Below are 21,173 nucleotides of genomic sequence, written 5' to 3' on the forward strand. Positions count from 1 at the left end.
AGCCACTAGGCCCAGCCTGTGCTTACCTTTTTGGAATGTTGGACAGCCAACTTGCTAGGCCACCTTTTTTTTTTTTTGACAGTGTCTCATTTTGTCACCGTCAGTAGAGTCCTGTGGTATCATAGTTCACAGTAACCTCAAACTCTTGGGCTTAAGGGACCCTGTTCCTTCAACCTCTCAAGTAGCTGGGACTACAGGTTCCTGCCACAACACCCAGATATATATATATATTTTTTTGTAGAGACAATCTCACTGTACCGCCCTCGGGTAGAGTGCCGTGGCGTCACACGGCTCACAGCAACCTCTAACTCTTGGGCTTATGTGATTCTCTTGCCTCAGCCTCCCGAGCAGCTGGGACTACAGGTGCCCGCCACAATGCCCGGCTAACACCCAGATATTTTTTACAGACAGAGGTCTTGCTCTTGCTCAGGCTGGTCTCGAACTCCTGCGCTCAGGTGATCCACCCACCTCCTCCTCCCAGACTGCTAGGAGGGCCACCTGTGGATGTTCCTGAGCTGAGAGGACAACTTGAGACCAGCTTCAGTGAAATAGCTAGACCACTGTGTCAACAAAAAGTAAGAAAAAAGGCTGGGCACCTGTGGCTCAAGTGGGTAAGGTGCTAGCCACATACACCTGAGCTGGCGGATTCAAATCCAGCTCGGGCCGCCAAAAAACAATGATGGCTGCAACCAAAAAAAATAGCAGGGCGTTGTGGTGGGCGCCTGTAGTCCCAGCTACTTGGAAGGCGGAAGCAGGAGAACGCTTGAGTCCAGGAGTTGGAGGTTGCTGTGAGCTGTGATGCCATAGCACTCTACCCAGGGTGACAGCTTGAGGCTCTGTCTCAAAAGAAAAAAAAAAAAAGTTAGACGTGGTGGTGCCCAGGAGGGGTGACTCCCGCCTGTAACCCTACTACTCTGGGAGGGCAAGGCAGAAGAAAAGATCGTTTTAGGCCAGAAAATGAAGGTTGCAGTAGGCAATGATGACGCCACTGCACCCTAGACGGAGCAACAGAGACCTGTAAGACAGAAATCAACCCCTTGACGATTACAGCCTACTTAAGCATTTCAGTGTTTTATCCACATTACATCACCTAGTGCCTCTGCAGTCTGTCTTTTCACTTGCCAGTTTCCTCCCGTTTCAATTTAAGGCTGTAATAACTGCGCCTGTAGGAACTGGAGCCCGTTGTAGCCCAATCCAGGGACTCTGAATGGTGAACTTGAAGGCCTGCGGCCTGGTGCAGCTTCTGGGGTAAACCGGCTGCCGGCTCTAAGGGACACATCGCTCTGGCGGTGGCCGCTACTCCGTTCCCCAGCAACTCGATATTCCGCTCAATTCTCAACTTTAATCCCACCGTGGAAAAGTCTGGAAGCTAGGCAGAGGCGAGGAAGTGAGGGGCGCGGCAGCTGTTCCTGCTCCCTTCCCTGCTGTGCAGGCTCCAGCCCTCAGGCCCTGAGCTCCAACCCGCTGCCCTCCGTGGCGACCGGGAACCGGACAGGTGTGCGCTCAGCGACCCCGCGGCACTCCCATCCGCGATCCGCCTGCGCGTTGTCTGTCCCGGGCGAACAAATACAGGCGGGCTGCTTTTCTTTTCTCTTTTCCTGCCCCTATTCTCCAGGTTTTCCCGAGCGGTGGCGGGCAGGTGGCGCGGCGGCCCTGGCTAACCGCATGCAAACAAACCCGACGCTTTCCAGGCAATCCCCGCGGGCCTGGGCTGAGCCGTCGACGGGGCGCTGCGGGCTCCGGGGTCGTGGTCGGGAGTGAGGTCGTAGCTGCAGTGGAGGATTCAGACCCTAAAGAGACTCAAAGAGGGATGTGGAGGCGGGGGAGGAGCGGAGGCGCTCTTAAGCCGGGTGCCACCAGCACTTACAGTTCTCCACAGTTACACAAACCCGCCAGGCCTCTCCGGCTGCTCCACAGAGGGCAGTCCGCAGCCGAGGAGCCCGAGGCGCACCAGGGCTCCGCGCAGCCGGCCCTTTGTCAAAGCCTCTTCTTCCTCGGTCTTCTTCACTCTTTCCTCAGTCTTGCCTCTCCACAGAAGACGCTCCATCCCTAGGGACCACACGACACTCATGAGATGGTGGGGAGACTGAGCTGGAGTGAGCTCAGCTGCTCGCCCACCCTTCCTGGAGGGCAATCTCCGCTGGCGAGTCTGGAGTAGTCACCGCGGAGATGCCTTCTGGGTCGTGGTCGCCACCGGACCCCAGAGATGCGGGCAGGTGGCGCGGGTTCCGCCGGGCCGTGGGGGGTGGGGGGACGTGGGGTGGGAGGGTGCAGGGCACAGGGTATTGGCAGTTGCCGCCGCTGCGGGTGCTCTTGCAGCTGACGCTCCCACAACCCAGGTTGCATTAACCCGGGGTTCCACGCCCCGGAGATAACTTGTGGCACCTCCGCTGGTCTCCGCGCCGGCGAGGGGCACCAGAGCCGAGCCAGCCAACAGTAGCTCTGTGTGTCTAACATAGCATTTATGAATACAGCATGAGGAAGATATAATGAAAAAATATAGTATGAATAAATTTTAAAAATTAAAACAATGGCCATTGGGGTGGTTCACACCTGTGATCCTAGCACTCTGGGAAGTGGAGGCAGTGGATTGCCTGAGCAAGAGGGGCACCCCTTCTCTACCAAAAATAGAAAGAAAAAAAAATAGTTAGGTCCATTTGGGGAGGGGCGCCTGTAGTCCCAGCTACTCTGAGGCTGAGGCAAGAGGGTAGCTTGAACCCAAGAGTTTGAGGTTACTGTGAGCTACAACTCCACAACATTCTACCCAGTCTGACAGAGTCAGACTCTTATCTATAAATAAGTAAATAAATACATAAGCAAAACAAAATTGCCAAGGAAAAATTTAATGTGAAATGTGGGGAGCTGGCATGCTAGGTCGCCGGCCCCAGCCCATGAAACTGCCAGGACTGACGCTGTGCATTCTCTCTCCGGGTCTGGCTCCCCATAAATGCTGGGGAGCCCGTTTGTCTCAGTCAGGTCAGAGGTGCCAGAGCTCCTCAAAGGTACAGCAGTCAGTCTTAGGAGGAGGAGGAGTCGCGACTGGCTTCTCCCGTGGCTGTCTACACCACAGGTGTGGAGACTACCAAGCAATGATGTATGTGATCGCGTGCTCTTTAACCAGAGACCAATCTCTTCCCCCATTCCCTTAGTACCAGGTGTTTCTTTCTTTTTCTTCCTTTTTTTTTCTTCTTCCTTGCCTTTTTTTTTTTGGGTCGAGGCAGAGTTCTACCCTGTGCCCTGAGCAGAGTGCAGTGGCGTCGTAGCTCCCTGCAACCTCAGACTCCGGCACCCCGCTGCCTCAGCCTCCAAAGCTGCTGTGCCCTGCTGGGTTTTTCCATTTTTTTCATGAGTGGGGGGTCTCACTCTGGCTCAGACAAGCCTCGAACTCCTGAGCTCAAGCAATCCTCCCGCCCCAGCCTCCGACAGTTCTGGGATTACAGGGGTGAGCCACCATGCCCTGCATACCAGGTATTTCTTTTCAGGTGTCTCCTACATATTCCCCCTTTTTTGTATTTTATGATAGTTTTAGCTGGGTTACCACCTGGTCTTCTATTGAATTGTCATGATAGCACACTGACTTGCTTTTTCTCCCTAGTCTGCTTTCCCTTTTGCTCCTGCTTTTTTCTGTCTGAATTGCCATGATCTTTTCTCTCTGGCCTGCTTTCTTTTTTGCCAAAGGTCTTTCTGGCCTGTCTTATTTTATTTTATTTATTTTTATGTTTTTTTAGAGACATAGTCTCACTTTGTCGCCCTTGGTAGAGTGCCATGCATCATAGCTCACAGCAACCTCCAACTCCTGGGCTTAGGGGATTTTTTTGCCTCAGCCTCCTGAGTAGCTGGGACTACAGGCGCCCCCCACAACTGGGCTATTTTTGTTGCAGTTTGGCCAGGGCTGGGTTCAAACCTGCCACCCTCAGTATATTGGGCCAGCACCCTACTCACTGAGCCACAGGCACCACCCTGGCTTTTCTTTTTTGCCAAAGTGTTTTGTGGCTTGTTTTTCTTTTTTTGACAGGTTTTTCTGGCCTGGCTTTTTTGTTTGTTTGTTTGTTTTACAAAGATCTTTCCAGCCTGTTTTTCTTTTTTGCCAAAGGTTTTTCTGGCCTGGCTTTCTTTTTTGCCAAAGATCTTTCTGGCCTGTCTTTCTTTTTGTCTGTCCTGGATTTCTGTTTTGCAAAAGGTCTTTCTGGCCTGTTTTTCTTTTTTCAGAATATAATCTTTGACTGCCTTGAAGGGACAGGGGGGCAATAACCATTATAAACTGCTTCCTGCTGACAATGGATAATGATATGGGGAAGACAGTTAGAGGTTCTTTCCCTAACTGATGAATTCTTATTGCAACTCTAAGGTCAGAAGATTATTCATTGTTTCTTTTTTCGGAGGTATACTTACTCTGAGTGACTTCTCCTCCGGTTTGTTTTGTAATGTTTGTTTCAAGAAATTACTGTTTGCCAGAGGTCCACTTACTCTGAGTGCCCTACCTCTTTGGTTTATTTTATAAAAGAGGTCAAAGGTCACACATATTTCAAGTGCAGTCCCCCTTTGGCTAAACTATTTCCTCTTACCGGTTGCCAAAATGTTTCACTTACTCGGAGTGGCCGTTTTTTCCCCTTTCAGTCTGTGACCCAGTCCATCACCATGCAAATAAAAACAGCCAGGACACAGAATGAAGTATATGCCTACAAGAGGTGGGCCTCCCATAGGTGCTGGGAGCACCCGGAGTTTACTAAAGGGTTTTGTTTGCTAAAGACTCTACTTATTCTCTAATCTTCTTAAACCTTATCTATTTTTTCTTCCCCTTGCTATTTTTTTTTTTTTGTGGTTTTTGGCCAGGGTTGGGTTTCAACCCACCACCTCTGGCATATGGGGCCGGCGCCCTGCCTTTGAGCCACCGGCACTGCCCCCCCTTGCTATTTTTATTTGCCAAAGGCTTCTCTCACCCCTGAGTCTTATCCTTCTCTGTCCCCTTTGTTTTTACTAAAGGCTTTTGTTTGCTAAAGGTTATTATTTCTTTTTTTCTTTTTCTTTTTTTTTTTTTTCCTGAGACAGAGCCTCAAGCTGTCACCCTGGGTAGAGTGCTGTGGCATCACAGCTCACAGTAACCTCCAACTACTGGGCTCAAGTGATTCTCCTGCCTCTGCCTCCCAAGTAGCTTGGATTAAAGGCACCTGCCACAACGCCTGGCTATTTTTTGGTTGCAGCCATCATTGTTGTTTGGCGAGCTCAGGCTGGATTCAAATCCACCAGCTCAGGTGTATGTGACTGGAGCCTTAGCCACTTGAGCCATAGGTGCCGAGCCAGTTCTTATTTCTGAATCTTATGTGTCTTATATATTTCTTCCTGCTGAAAGACTTTCTTTCTTTTGTTTGCTAAAGCTTTTTTTCTCTTTTGTCAGTGTCCTCTATCCCATCCTTGTCGCCATTTGTTGGAGCTGGCATGGTAGGTTGCCGGCCCCAGGCCATGAAACTGCCAGGATGTGGGCCACTGTGCATTCTGGCTGGGGTATGGCTCCCCATAAGTCCTGGGGAGCTCATTGTCTCAGGTCAGAGGTGCTCCTCAAAGGCGCAGCAGTCATTCTTAGTAGAAGTAGGAGGAGGAGTCTCGACTAGCTTCTCCCGTGGCTATTTACACCACAGGTGTGGAGACTACCAAGCAATGATGTATGTTCTCTCATGCTCTTTAACAAGAGACCAATCTCTTCCCCTTAGTACCAGGTGTTTCTTTTCAGGTGTCTCCTATAGAAATGTACAAATTTTATATGAAAAAAAAGCATTCTTGAAAAATATGAATTAAGACTTTAACAAATGGAAAGTCACATCTTGTTCTTGGATAGAAAAATAATATGAGGAGGTCATTTATCCTTAAGATAACTTCAATACTGTATTTGATCTAGAAATCTTGTAATATATTCTGTTTTTAAAAAGCTGCCAATGATTTTTGCAAAGAGCACATGGAAGAACAAAACTATAAAATACAGCCAAAATTCCTGGGAAAGAAACATAATGAGGGCTGGTTCTACAAAAAGTAAAAACACAGGGTGCAGTGGCTCACACCTGTAATCCTACCACTCTGGGAAGTCAAGGCAGGTGGATGTAGAGCAACACCCCTCTCTAAAAATAGCCAGTGTTGTGGCCGGTGCCTGTAGTCCCAGCTACTCAGGAGGCTGAGGCAAGAGGATGACTTGAATTTGAGGTTCCTGTGAGCTGTGAGGCCAGGGCACTCTACCAAGGGCAATAAACTGAGACACTGTCTCAAAAAAAAAAAAAAAAACTAGTCAATAGAATAATTCAAAAGAAAGGACATAAAGATTAGTTTGAACTTGACTGCACTATCTATTGAATCATCTTCTTCAAGAATTAAAAAAGACTGGGAGGCTGAAACAGGTGGATTGCCTGAGCTCATGGGTTCAAGACCAGCCTGAGCAAGAGCAAGACCCCATCTCTAAAACTAGCTGGGCATTGTAGTGGGCGCCTGTAGTACCAGCTACTCAGGAGGCTAAGGCAAGAGACTCACTTGAACCCAAGAGTTTGAGGTTGCCATAAGCACTGATGCCATGGTACTCTACTGTAGTTGACAAAGTGAGACTCTGTATCTCTTGGGGTGGGGAAAGGAAGAGAAGAGAGAGGGAAGGAGGGAGGAGGGTGGGACCTTGGTGTGTGCCACAACTGTTGGGGCCAAGACACGATTGTAAGAGGGACTTTACCTAACAAATGCAATCAGTGTAACCTGGTTTCTTGTACCCTCAATGAATCCCCCACAATCAAAAATAAATAAATAAAAAAGCGGAGGCGGAGCAAGATGGCGGCCGAGTAACAGCTTCCTTACATCTGGGTACTGTGAGTCTGGGGAGATAGGACTCCAGGCATCTCTGGCTGGTGGGATCTGCCTATCATCACTCCTATGAGGATACAGGGAGTCAGCGAGAGACTTCTGGACCCCAAGAGGAGGACTAAAACAGTGGAAAACCGGCAAGTGGTCGCGTGTGTTCAATCCGTCTAAACCCGCCCGCAACTGTAAGTTCAGTAGCAGCGAGATGCAAACCAGAAAGGCCTTACCTGTGAACTGTTTTGGTGTCCTTGGACTTGGCACTGAGTTGAACTGCCTTGGGGAGGGCCTCAGCGGGAGTGCAGAGAACTTTGCCGCTGAGCCAGAAGGAGCTAATAGTGTTTGGCGGTGGGTCACACGGAATCATTGTCAGTGATCTGCCCCGGCAAGCTCCGCCCTCAGGGTCGCAGAGCTAGAAACGGGTGGGAGCTGGTAACCCAGCAACTAAGTAGCCTAAGGGTGGGGTCTGAGCCACCTTGCAGCCCTAACCCTCAGGGGCAGAGTGAGACGGGTTTTGGCACACTGGGTAAGTGGATAGCCACTTCAGCAGTGATTCCAGCGAGAAAGCTGGGAAAGCTTCTGCTCAGCAAATTTACAAGTTCAAAGTGCCTTTTAAGTGGGCTGAAGAGAGATTTAGGGTGTAAACCTGCTGGGGTTTGAGAAATCAGCAGCCTCCAGTCGTATCAGAACTGTGATTAACATCTCATACCCCAGAAGACCACGTGTTGCCCAGAGAACATTCAATAACATATACAAACTGTTTTGTCTTTGGTTGTGTATTTTTTTCTTTTTTTTGGTTTGGTTGTTTATTTTTTTGTTTATTTTGACGTTGTTGATGTTCTTTTGTTTTTTAACTTCAATCTTTTCCATACAGATCCTTTTTCTTTCTCAATTTTTCTAGTTTAATTACAATTTCCCATTGCTGCCTTTTTTAATAACTAGAACTTAATTTTTGCTAGTGTTTCTACCACTATCATTTGGTTTTTCACCCAATTTTATCCCCACAAAGTTTTCTGTTTGCTTGTTTTGGTTTGATTTATAGCATTTTTGTCTTTCCTCTCTACTTGGTGGAGGTGGGGTACTGTGTCTGATCAGGTTAGCAAAGAGCTGCTGACCTCAAGGGAACCACCCAACTGGGCACCCCCAGAAGGTGGGGTTTTTTTAAGGTTGTGTCAAAGTACCCTACTGTACACCTATATTGCCCTGTCTCCTTCTTTCTGTGCCTCTATTCTTTTTGTCAATATTCCTTATACCCACCCCCTCTCCTTTCTCTATCTTTCTTTTTTTTCTTATCACTCGGTCCTCCTTTCTTTCATCCCTTTTTTGCTCTTCAACCTTCTCACCCTTCTGGTCCTGTAACCCTTAGTCCACAGGCACAAGAACTTAAAGAGCAAGAGGAAGTGAAAGGAAAATTAGGGCAAGGAAACAGATAAAAGAAATCACTCATGAGGAAGAATCAGCAGAAAACTCCAGGCAACATGAAGAACCAGTCTAGAACAACCCCACCAAGGGACCATGAGATAGTTACTGCAGATGATTCCACCTGTAAAGAAATGTTAGGAATGACAGAAAAGGAATTTAGAATACACATGTTGAATACAATGAAAGAAATGATGGAAACAATGAAGGAGATTGCTAATAAAGTGGAAAATAACCAAAAGGAAATCCAAAAACAGAATCAAATAAGAGATGAACGATATGAAGAATATAAAAAGGATATAGCAAAGCTGAAGGAACTGAAACAGTCAATTAGGGAACTTTAAGATGCAATTGAAAGTATCAGCAACAGGTTAGACCATGCAGAAGAAAGAATTTCAGAGGTAGAAGACAAAGTTCTTGGGATAACTCAGACAGTAAAAGAGGCAGAAAAGAAGAGAGAGAAAGCAGAACGTTCACTGTCAGAATTATGGGATTTTATGAAGCGTTCCAACATACAAGTTATAGGAATTCCAGAAGGGGAAGAAGAATGCCCCAGAGGAATGGAAGCCATACTAGAGAATATTATAAAAGAAAATTTCCCAAACATCACCAAAGATTCTGACACACTGCTTTCAGAGGGATATTGGACCCCAGGTCGCCTCAACTCTAACCAAGCTTCTCTAAGACACATTGTGATCAACCTGTCCAAAGTCAAGACAAAAGAAAAGATTCTGCAAGCTGCCAGGAGTAAGCGCCAGTTGACCTCCAGGGGCAAATCCATCAGAGTGACCGCAGACTTCTCTAATGAAACTTTCCAAGCAAGAAGACAATGGTCATCTACCTTTAATCTACTTAAACAGAAAAATTTTCAGCCCAGAATTCTGTACCCTGCTAAGCTAAGCTTCAAAATTGACGGAGAAATCAAATCATTTACAGATATACAAACATTGAGGAAATTCGCCACAACAAGACCAGCTCTACAGGAAATACTTCAACCTGTTCTGCACACTGACCACCACAATGGATCAGCAGCAAAGTAAGAACTCAGAAATCAAAGGACAGAACCTAACCTCCACACTGATGCAAAAGATAAAACTAAGCAATGGACTCTCACCAAATAAGACGAATAGAATACTACCACACTTATCAATTATCTCAATAAATGTTAATGGCTTGAATTCCCCACTGAAGAGACATAGATTGGCTGACTGGATTAAAAAACACAAGCCAATAATTTGCTGTCTGCAAGAAACACATCTGGCTTCAAAAGACAAATTAAAGCTCCGAGTCAAGGGTTGGAAGACAATTTTTCAGGCAAATGGAATTCAGAAGAAAAGAGGAGTTGCAATCTTATTTTCAGATACATGTGGATTTAAAGCAACTAAAGTCAAAAAAGACAAAGATGGTCACTTTATATTGGTCAAGGGAAAAATACAACAAGAAGACATTTCCATTCTAAATATTTATGCACCCAATTTAAATGCTCCCAGATTCTTGAACCAGACCTTACTCAGTCTGAGCAATATGATATCTGATAATACCATCATAAAAGGGGACTTTAACACTCCTCTTACAGAGCTGGACAGATCCTCTGAACAGAGATTAAACAAAGATATAAGAGATTTAAATGAGACCCTAGAACAACTGTGCTTGATAGACGCATATAGAACACTTCACCCCAAAGATAAAGAACATACATTCTTCTCATCACCCCATGGAACATTCTCCAAAATTGATCATATCCTGGGACACAAAACAAATGTCAACAGAATCAAAAGAATTGAAATTTTATCTTCTATCTTCTCAGACCATAAGGCACTAAAGGTGGAACTCAACTCTAACAAAAATGCTCGACCCCACCCAAAGGCATGGAAATTAAACAATCTTCTGTTGAATAACAGATGGGTGCAGGAAGAAATAAAACAGGAAATCATTAACTTCCTTGAGCATAACAACAATGAAGACACAAGCTACCAAAACCTGTGGGATACTGCAAAAGCAGTTTTGAGAGGAAAATTCATCGCTTTAGATGCCTACATTCGAAAAACAGGAAGAGAGCACATCAACAATCTCACAAGAGATCTTATGGAATTGGAAAAAGGAGAACAATCTAAGCCTAAACTCAGTAGAAGAAAAGAAATATCCAAAATCAAATCAGAGATCAATGAAATTGAAAACAAAAGAATCATTCAGAAAATTAATGAAACAAGGAGTTGGTTTTTGGAAAAAATAAATAACATAGATAAACCATTGGCCAGACTAACTAGAAATAGAAAAGTAAAATCTCTAGTAACCTCAATCAGAAATGATCAAGGGGAAATAACAACTGATCCCACAGAGATACAAGAGATCATCTCTGAATACTACCAGAAACTCTATGCCCAGAAATTTGATAATGTGAAGGAAATGGATCAATATTTGGAATCACACCCTCTCCCTAGACTCAGCCAGGAAGAAATAGAGCTCCTGAACAGACCAATTTCAAGCACTGAGATCAAAGAAACAATAAAAAATCTTCCAACCAAAAAATGCCCTGGTCCAGATGGCTTCACACCAGAATTCTATCAAACCTTCAAGGAAGAGCTTATTCCTGTACTGCAGAAATTATTCCAAAAAATTGAGGAAGAAGGAATCTTCCCCAACACATTCTATGAAGCAAACATCACCCTGATACCAAAACCAGGAAAAGACCCAAACAAAAAGGAGAATTTCAGACCAATCTCACTCATGAACATAGATGCAAAAATTCTCAATAAAATCCTAGCCAATAGATTACAGCTTATCATCAAAAAAGCCATTCATCATGATCAAGTAGGCTTCATCCCAGGGATGCAAGGCTGGTTTAACATACGCAAGTCCATAAACATTATCCACCATATTAACAGAGGCAAAAATAAAGATCACATGATCCTCTCAATAGATGCAGAAAAAGCATTTGATAAAATCCAGCATCCTTTTCTAATTAGAACACTGAAGAGTATAGGCATAGGTGGCACATTTCTAAAACTGATTGAAGCTATCTATGACAAACCCACAGCCAATATTTTACTGAATGGAGTAAAACTGAAAGCTTTTCCTCTTAGAACTGGAACCAGACAAGGTTGTCCTCTGTCACCTTTACTATTCAACATAGTGCTGGAATTTCTAGCCAATACAATTAGGCAAGACAAGGAAATAAAGGGAATCCAAATGGGAGCAGAGGAGGTCAAACTCTCCCTCTTTGCTGACGACATGATCTTATACTTAGAGAACCCCAAAGACTCAACCACAAGACTCCTCGAAGTCATCAAAAAATACAGTAATGTTTCAGGATATAAAATCAATGTCCACAAGTCAGTAGCCTTTGCATACACCAATAGCAGTCAAGATGAGAAGCTAATTAAGGACACAACTCCCTTCACCATAGTTTCAAAGAAAATGAAATACCTAGGAATATACCTAACGAAGGAGGTGAAGGACCTCTATAAAGAAAAGTATGAAATCCTCAGAAAGGAAATAGCAGAGGATATTAACAAATGGAAGAACATACCACGCTCATGGATGGGAAGAATCAACATTGTTAAAATGTCTATACTTCCCAAAGCTATCTACCTATTCAATGCCATTCCTATCAAAGTACCTACATCGTACTTTCAAAGATTTGGAAAAAATGATTCTGCATTTTGTATGGAACCAGAAAAAACCCCGTATAGCTAAGGCAGTTCTTAGTAATAAAAATAAAGCTGGGGGCATCAATATACCAGATTTTAGTCTGTACTACAAAGCCACAGTGGTCAAGACAGCATGGTACTGGCACAAAAACAGAGACATAGACACTTGGAATTGAATTGAAAACCAAGAAATGAAACTAACATCTTACATCCACCTAATCTTTGATAAACCAAACAAGAACTTACCTTGGGGGAAAGACTCCCTATTCAATAAATGGTGTTGGGAGAACTGGAAGTCTACATGTAAAAGACTGAAACTGGACCCACACCTTTCCCCACTGATAAAAATTGATTCAAGATGGATAAAGGACTTAAATTTAAGGCATGAAACAATAAAAATCCTCAAAGAAAGCATAGGAAAAACACTGGAAGATATTGGCCTGGGGGAAGACTTCATGAAGAAGACTGCCATGGCAATTGCAACAACAAAAATAAACAAATGGGACTTCATTAAACTGAAAAGCTTCTGTACAGCTAAGGAGACAATAACCAAAGCAAAGAGACAACCTACACAATGGGAAAAGATATTTGCATATTTTCAATCAGACAAAAGCTTGATAACTAGGATCTATAAAGAACTCAAATTAATCCACATGAAAAAAGCCAACAATCCCATATATCAATGGGCAAGAGACATGAATAGAACTTTCTCTAAAGATGACAGACGAATGGCTAACAAACACATGAAAAAATGTTCATCATCCCTTTATATTAGAGAAATGCAAATCAAACAATCCTGAGATATCATCTAACCCCAGTGAGAATGGCCCACATCACAAAATCTCAAAACTGCAGATGCTGGCGTGGATGCGGAGAGAAGGGAACACTTTTACACTGCTGGTGGGACTGCAAACTAGTACAACCTGTCTGGAAGGAAGTATGGAGAAACCTCAAAGCACTCAAGCTAGACCTCCCATTTGATCCTGCAATCCCATTACTGGGCATCTACCCAGAAGGAAAAAAATCCTTTTACCATAAGGACACTTGTACTAGACTGTTTATTGCAGCTCAATTTACGATCGCCAAAATGTGGAAACAGCCTAAATGCCCACCAACCCAGGAATGGATTAACAAGCTGTGGTATATGTATACCATGGAATACTATTCAGCCATTAAAAAAAATGGAGATTTTACATCCTTCGTATTAACCTGGATGGAAGTGGAAGACATTATTCTTAGTAAAGCATCACAAGAATGGAGAAGCATAAATCCTATGTACTCAATCTTGATATGAGGACAATTAATGACAATTAAGGTTATGGGGGGGGAAGCAGAAAGAGGGATGGAGGGAGGGGGGTGGGGCCTTAGTGTGTGTCACACTTTATGGGGGCAAGACATGATTGCAAGAGGGACTTTACCTAACAATTGCAATCAGTGTAACTGGCTTATTGTACCCTCAATGAATCAACAATAAAAAAAATAAAAAATAAAAAATAAATAAAAAAGCATCTCTTGGTAAAAAAAAAAAATGAAAGGATGATTTGGACCTTTTGAACAACTTTATATGCTGTGAAAAAAAATAGTATAAGACTGGCACCTGGCTCGGCGCTCGTAGCACGATAGTTACAGCACCAGCCACATGCATTGAGGGTGGCAGGCTCAAACCTGGCCCGAGCCAGCTAAACAGCAATTAACAACTGCAACAAAAAAATGGCTGGGCATTGTGGCAGTCGCCTGTAGTCCCAGCTGCTTGGGAGTCTGAGGCAAGAGAATCGTTTAAGCCCAAGAGTTGGAGGTTACTGTGAGCTGTGTCGTGACAGCACTCTACAGAGGGAAAGAAAGTGACACTGTCTCAAAAAAAAAAGACTGAAGTCATAAATAGTGATGAAAAAGATGGACATGATAGGCTCAAGGACTACATCTGAAAGGTTAGATTTTATTTTATGTTTTGGAGCCAAAGGCTCACTTTCTTGCCCTGGGTAAAGTGCTGTGGCATCGTAGCTCCCAGCATTCTCAAACTCTTGAGCTCAAGAGATCCTTCTGTCTCAGCCTCCCAAGTAACTGGGACTATAGGCACCTGCCATAACTCGTGGCTAGCTTTTCTATTTATAATAGAGACAGGTCTCACTCTTGCTTAGGCTTTAACTCCTGAGTTCAAACAATCCACCCACCTCAGCTTCCCAAAGTGCTAGGATTACAGGTGTGAGCCATCATGCCCGGGTTGATAGGTTAGCTTTTTTTTTTTTCTTTTTTTGTGGCTTTTGGCCGGGGCTGGGTTTGAACCCACCACCTCCCGCATATGGGACCGGCGCCCTACTCCTTGAGCCACAGGCGCCACCCGATAGGTTAGCTTTTAATGAAATGAAGAACTCATGAGGAAGTACGATTCTTACTAGAATGAGAAATAATACATGCAGAAGATATATTAACAGTTATAAATTGCTATTTTACATCCCTCAGTGAAATAAATGAAATTAAGAAAGGCTAACTAGGGTCCGCACCTGTGGGTCAGTGAGTAGGGTGCCAGCCACATACACCAAAGGTGATGGGTTTGAGCTAGGCCTGGGCCTGCTAAACAACAATGACCACTGCAACCAAAAAATGGCCGGGCATTGAGGTGGGTGCCTGTGGTCCCAGTTACTCAGGAGGCTGAGGCAAGAGAATCGCTTGAGCCCAAGAGTTGGAGGTTGCTGTGAGCTGTGAGGGCACAACACTCTAGGGAGGGTGACAAAGTGAAACTCTCTCGAAAAACCAAAATTGTCATTGTGTTGATCTAATTTTAAATATATCTATCATTCATAAGTGGATATAACTTAAAATAACGAGGCTAAATGAGAATGTCCCCCAGGAAGCACCAGGTCCAACAAGAAGTAGGAATCCATACTTTGAAAGCGATATAGCCAAAACTAGGCATTCTGGCCCTTCTCAACCACGTGTGGGATCACATCTCACGTCAGTGAGCAAGGGGACGGACCCTGAAACATTCGTTATCTAGTCAGGAGCGCTGGGGTGAGGACTTTCTAATCCGCGTGCGGCGGGCAAAGAGGGGTCTCTCATACCCATAGCTGACTGCTCAGGTCTGTCTCCGCTGCTGCTTCTCTTTCTTTCCGGCATGTCCGGGTGCCTGTACTGGAGTCACCGTTGCCTTTTAACTTTTAGACACTGGAAGACCAATCGAGAGGACCCCTAGATAGCCCCGGAGACTGGGATATGAGTGTGCTGAGCCAGTTGTCCCAAACAGGAGAGGAGGTGCTGGTTGGAGCTGGTGGAACTGGCAGTGGAGGGACTTGGGCTTTCCCACAGTCAGCCCTATAGTCTTCGAATCCAGTCCCCGCTGGCACAGCTCGGACCTCGGTTCTCTCCACGCAAAGCGGGTGCTGGACCAGGCTGGTCTCCAAGATCCTGGACATACAGGCTTGTCCTTGCCCAGACCCTTTGGCCCCAACTGAGAGCCCGCTTTGGGCAGCTTTGTGTCTGCAGCCCCACGTCTTCCCATCCCCAGATCGTGTGGTGAGAACAGGAGAGTCATGGGGTGAATCCTGACTCGTGTGTGGTAGGTAGGGGGTGTGGTCCGTGTGGTCCTCAGTTACTTCTATTGTTAAAAATTAAACTTAGGGGGCGGCCCCTGCGGCTCAGTGGGTAGGACGCCCGTCCCATATACTGAGGGTGGTGGGTTCAAACCCGGCCCAGCCGAACTGCAACAAAAAAATAGCCAGCGTTGTGGTGGGCGCCTGTAGTCCCAGCTACTCGGGAGGCTGAGGCAAGAAAATCGCTTAAGCCCAGGAGTTGGAGGTTGCTGTGAGCTGTGTAACACGACGGCTCTCTACCAATGGTGACAAAGTGAGACTTTGTCTCTACAAAAAAAGAAAAAAAATTAAACTGAGGATGGCTTAGCATCCCTAGCACAGTGGACGGTGCCAGCCACATACACCTACCAAAGGTGGCGGGTTCGAACCTGACCTAGGCCAGCTAAACTGCGACAAAAAAATAGCTCAGCGTTGTGGTGGGCGCCTGTAGTGCCAGGTATTATGGAGGCTGAGCCAAGAGAATCGCTTAAGCCCAGGAGTTAGAGGTGGCTGTGAGCTGTGACACTATGGCACTCTACTGAGGGCAACATAGTGATACTCTGTCTCAGTTTAAACTTAAAAAAAAAAAAAGTTTAAACTGAGGCACCCCTAAAACGTGTCAACGGAAAAGAAACCACACTCTGTAAAATAATTTAAAGAGGTTTATTCCAAGCCATACTCAGGAAGTCTTGAGTGAGTGGACTTGCTCTGGAGGGGCTACACTTTGGTTTTATACATTTCAGGGAGACAGGGATTACAGGTAAAATCATAAATCAATGTCAGGCGTTATGGCTCACGCCTGTAATCCTAGCACTCTGGGAGGCTGAGGCGGGTGGATGCCCTTGAACTCAGGAGTTCAAGACCAGCCTGGGCAAGAGTGAGACCTCATCTGTACTAAAAATAGAAAAATGGGCTTGAGGCCTGTAGCTCAAGCGGCTAGGGTGCCAACCACATATACCGGAGCTGGCGGGTTTGAATCCACCCCAGGCCTGCTAAACCACAATGATGACTACAACCAATAAATAGCTGGGTGTTGTAGCAGGTGCCTGTAGTCCCAGCTACTTGGGAGGCTGAGGCAAGAGAGTTGCTTAAGCCCAAGAGTTTGAGGTTACTGTGAGCTGTGACTCCAGGGCACTCTACCCAGGACAACAGCTTAAGACTCTGTCAAAAAAGAAAAGGGAAGGGGAGGGAAGGGAAGGGAAAATGGAGGCAAGAGGATCTCTTAAACCCAAGAACTTGAGCTTGCTGTGAGCTATAATGCTACAGCACTCTAGTCAGGGCACCAGAGTGAGACTCTGTATCAAAAAAAAAAAGTCTTAAGTCAATATTGGGAAGGCATACAGGTATGCATTGGTTTGGCAGAAACAGGTGGGACATCTCAAGGAGGGGAGGGGAGATTTACTGGGTATATATCCGTTTAAAGATTCCACAGGGGGCAATTGGCTGAAAGAGGCTTTTTTTTTTTTTTTTGTAGAGACAGAGTCTCACTTTATGGCCCTCAGTAGAGTGCCGTGGCCTCACACAGCTCACAGCAACCTCCAACTCCTGGGCTTAAGTAATTCTCTTGCCTCAGCCTCCCAAGTAGCTGGGACTACAGGCGTCTGCCACAATGCCCGGCTATTTTTTGGTTGCAGTTTGGCCGGGGCTGGGTTTGAACCCGCCACCCTCGGCATATAGGGCCGGCGCCCTACCGACTGAGCCACAGGCGCCGCCCTGAAAGAGGCTTTGTCTAAAAGAAAAGAAGTCTACAGAGTACCAAACCCAAAGTACCAACCTTAAGACCAGACTTGAGTGGTTTTTTGTCTTTACATAGCCTTAGGCCTGTTAATGGGTTGGTAGGGATATTTCCTAGATGAAAGCCAGGCATGATGAAGCATGTCTGACTTCTTTCCTGGATAGAAACTCAGTTTTAGGATATCTCCTTGGCCAAGAGTGAGCTGCTAGGCAGAGTGGGGAGACTTAAAATTTTAGTTTAGGGCAGGGCACTGTGGCTCATTCCTGTAATCCTAGCACTCTGAGAGGCTGAGGTAGATTGCTTGAGCTCAGGAATTCAAGACCAGCCTGAGCAAAATGGAGACCCCCACTACTAAAAAACTATCTGGGCCAGGCGTGATGGCTCACACCTTTAATCCTAGCACCCTGGGAGGCCAAAGTGGGTGGATTGTTTGAGCTCACAAGTTTAAGAACAGCCTGAGCAAGAGCAAGACCCCCATCTCTACTAAAAATAGAAAAACTATGGCAAGAGGATTGCTTGAGCCCAAGAGTTGGAGGTTGCTGTGAGCTATTGAGATAGGCTAAGTGAGAAGGGTGAGGTCTAGGAGAGCAGGTCTTCTCAAGGAGACCCCAAGGATACACCTGCAGGGTCCTCTCCTTGGTGACTCAGCTCTTAGGAATTTGTAAACTTAACTTCCTGGAACTTGGAAATGTCAACTTCTGTGAAAACTTATAGTTCTGTAAGGGCTGGAAATAGTATCTCCCTCTTAATTAAAACTGGCCAGTGAGAAAGGTACCTGTGGGTTGGAAATTTTTGACTGTAGATAAAAAGGGAAAGACTGAGCCGGTCGGGGAGTGCAGCCATTTTAAATTCTTCCATGCTGTTCACTCTGCCAGCAAATACAGCCCTTCCTCTTATAAACATGGTGTTTGGGTGCTCTCTCTCTCTCCATTGCCTTGTCTTCCTGCAACAAGTCAGACAATGTGCAGGGACAGGGCTAGGGTGTCAGAGTGGATGCCCAGGAAGGGTGAGGTCTAGGAGAACAGATCTTCTCAAGGAGACCACAATGATACACCTGCAGGGTCCGCTCCATGGTGACTCAGCTCTTAGGAATTTATGAACTTAACTTCCTAGAACTTGGAAATTTCCACTTCTGTGAAATCCTGTAGTTCTGTGGGGGCTGGAACAGCATCTCCCACTTAATTCAAACTAGCCGGTGAAAAAGGTACCTATGGGTTGGAACTTTTTGACTGGAGATAAAAAGGGAAAGACCAAGCCAGCTGGGGAACATGGCCATTTGGAATTATTCTACGCTATAAGCTCCTTGGTGATGAATAAAGCCCTTCCTCTTATAAACATCATGTTTGGGTGCTCTTTCTCTCTGCTGGTCTAATCTTCCTGCAATGTAGTATCCAGCAAAAGGACCCCTAAAGGCCCCTAACTGTCTCAGCCTGAGTCCCTGCACATCTCAAACCCACCTTGGGTTAATTCTGAGAATAGGTTTCAGAACAAGGAAGTTCCCTGAGTTCCAAAAAAACTTCTAGCCACAGGTAAAACAATAGTAGAACTTACCCCAACCCCTTAGCAATGGCTAAACAATGGTGAAAAGCTTACTCAAGCAGAATTTCCCAAGCTAAGTTTGTCCCCATGCCAGCTGCCACACTGTAACCCCCTGAGCCAACCAGGCCCCCTGATTGTAACCCCGCCCCAAGCTACCCCCTTAGCTAACCAACCACCACATTCTGCTTCTGTGTTTGTTCACTTGCTTGCCACATAGCAACAAAAAAAGGTATAAAAAGCAGCCTGCTTTTCTCTTCACCACCGTTGGCCCTTTAGGCAGCGACCTGTCTGTGCTGGTGTAATAAATCACTGTGGTCCCCTGCACAGGTATAATAAATCACCATCTGATTTATACCTGAAGTGGGGTCCAAGTCTTTCCTCCAGGTGGCATGTGAGTACAACAGCAACACTATGACACCGTGGCACTCTACCCAAGTCAACAGCTTGAGACTATGTATGTCTCAAAAAAAAAAAAAAAGAAAAGAAAAGGAAAGAAAATTGGCCTACACAAAAGCTGTAGGCCCAGCTGAGTGGGAGACTGAGGCAAGAGGATCTCTTGAGCCCAAGAATTAGAGGTTACTGTCAACTGTGATGCCACAGCAACTATCCAGGGAGATAGCGTAAAACTCTGTCTCAAAAAAGAAAAAAAAAAACATTTTATTTTAGTTCACAGATATCAGAGAATTTATTTGAGAGAAACAGTGATTCATGAATTGGGAAGTCCCCAGCTATAATTTGTAGGTTGGGGAAAAGGGGGCTTGAAAGAAAGGCTTTTATAAGGAAGCAAACCAAATTAAATGGTTGATTGGTTACAGTTATGTAGTCACTGCATGTGGGCTATGAAGGTGAAAATTTTTTGGTTATGTAATCAGAATTAAGTGATGGTTTGTGGTTCTTTTTTTTTTTTCTTTTTTTTTGTAGAAACAGAGTCTCACTATACTGTCCTTATAGAGTGCCATGACATCACACAGCTCACAGCAACCTCCAGCTCTTGGGCTTACGCGATTCTCTTGCCTCAGCCTCCCAAGCAGCTGGGACTACAGGCGCCCGCCACAACACCCGACTATTTTTTTGTTGCGGCTTGGCCGGGGCTGGGTTTGAACCCGCCACCCTTGGCATATGGGGCCAGCGCCCTACGCACTGAGCCACAGGCACCACCCGGGTTTGTGGTTCTTTAGGCTAAGTGTTGTTTTCCTTTGTTATTAATTACCAGAAATGCATGAGTTATATTTTGGGAACTACAGCCACTTGTCTAATTGCCTCCTCTTTAATTATTTTAACACTCCCCAGGGGAGCCAGTTTTTCCCTGCATTTACAGATTATGTGGCAAGCAGGGTCTCACATCCATGACTCTGTTCCCCTAACCTGACTCTTCTAGGGCTTGTGGTAAAATTTTAAAATTCCACTTTCATCTCCACATTATTCAGCTTTCCCTCTCCCATCACACCTTATTGACAATTTTGGCCTTTACTATAAATTTCAAATAGATGCAGAATTTTGATATGTTGGAAGCCATATAAGGCACAGCTCGGCCTTACTTCCTCTTCAAGTAAAAAACAGTTTTACCTTTTCCTGGTAACTTTACCCGGCAACTAGCCAACCAATCACCTTATGCCCCATCTTACTTACTCTAGCCAATCCCCTGTTAACAACTCCTCTGAACCTCCCAACAAGACACATCCACCTTCCGCGTAATGCTTATAAGGCACAAGTTTTTTCAATAAAGTTTGAGACTTGATCAGAAAACTGTCTTGTCTCCCTTTCTCGCCCCCTTGTTTGTTTTTCTCCTTTAGGTGGTTCCTGCCTCCCCCGTTGCTGTCCTGCGGGTCGGGACATCCTGGCGCCCAACGTGGGGTGATTGGGACCCCCTGTAGGAGAACGCTTGCCTACGGAAGCCCCGGCTGGGCACCCTTCGGAGCTGCAGCGAGGACCCGTGTGCACTCCCCATTCAGATCGCCTCAGTTCACCCACCGTGAGACGGATCAGAAGAGAAAGTAGGCAAACGATAACTTACAAGATTTCAAACATTTCACCCCTTTGTCTTGGCTGTTATTATTGGCTCTCCCGGATCTAATCCACTTATCAACACTCACAGCGCCAAAGCAGGGAAGGACGAGAGGTACCCGTTTCGGCAGTGAGAACTCCAAAACACTTGGACTAGTTTTTCTGCCTAACACTCTAACAAACTCTGAGCTCGCTAAGTCTTACACAGTCATCCACCTCAAGGGCACTCCCAGGGACGCTGCCTCCCAAAGGCTATACCTGAGGGCAGTAGGCAGCTGTCCTGCCTGAGAGGGTCTGAGCAGGCGGATTATACCTGCCGACCTATGACACGCAAGCAGAGATCATAAGGCACAGAGAGAGTGGTCACAGAGAAACTTAAGTTCCGAGTCGACTGGAGACTTGCGTGAACCGAGATCCTGAGAGAGCCATCCAGCC

Source organism: Nycticebus coucang, chromosome 20, assembly GCF_027406575.1.
Source record: "Nycticebus coucang isolate mNycCou1 chromosome 20, mNycCou1.pri, whole genome shotgun sequence".
In the NCBI taxonomy this organism is placed as follows: Eukaryota; Metazoa; Chordata; class Mammalia; order Primates; family Lorisidae; genus Nycticebus; species Nycticebus coucang.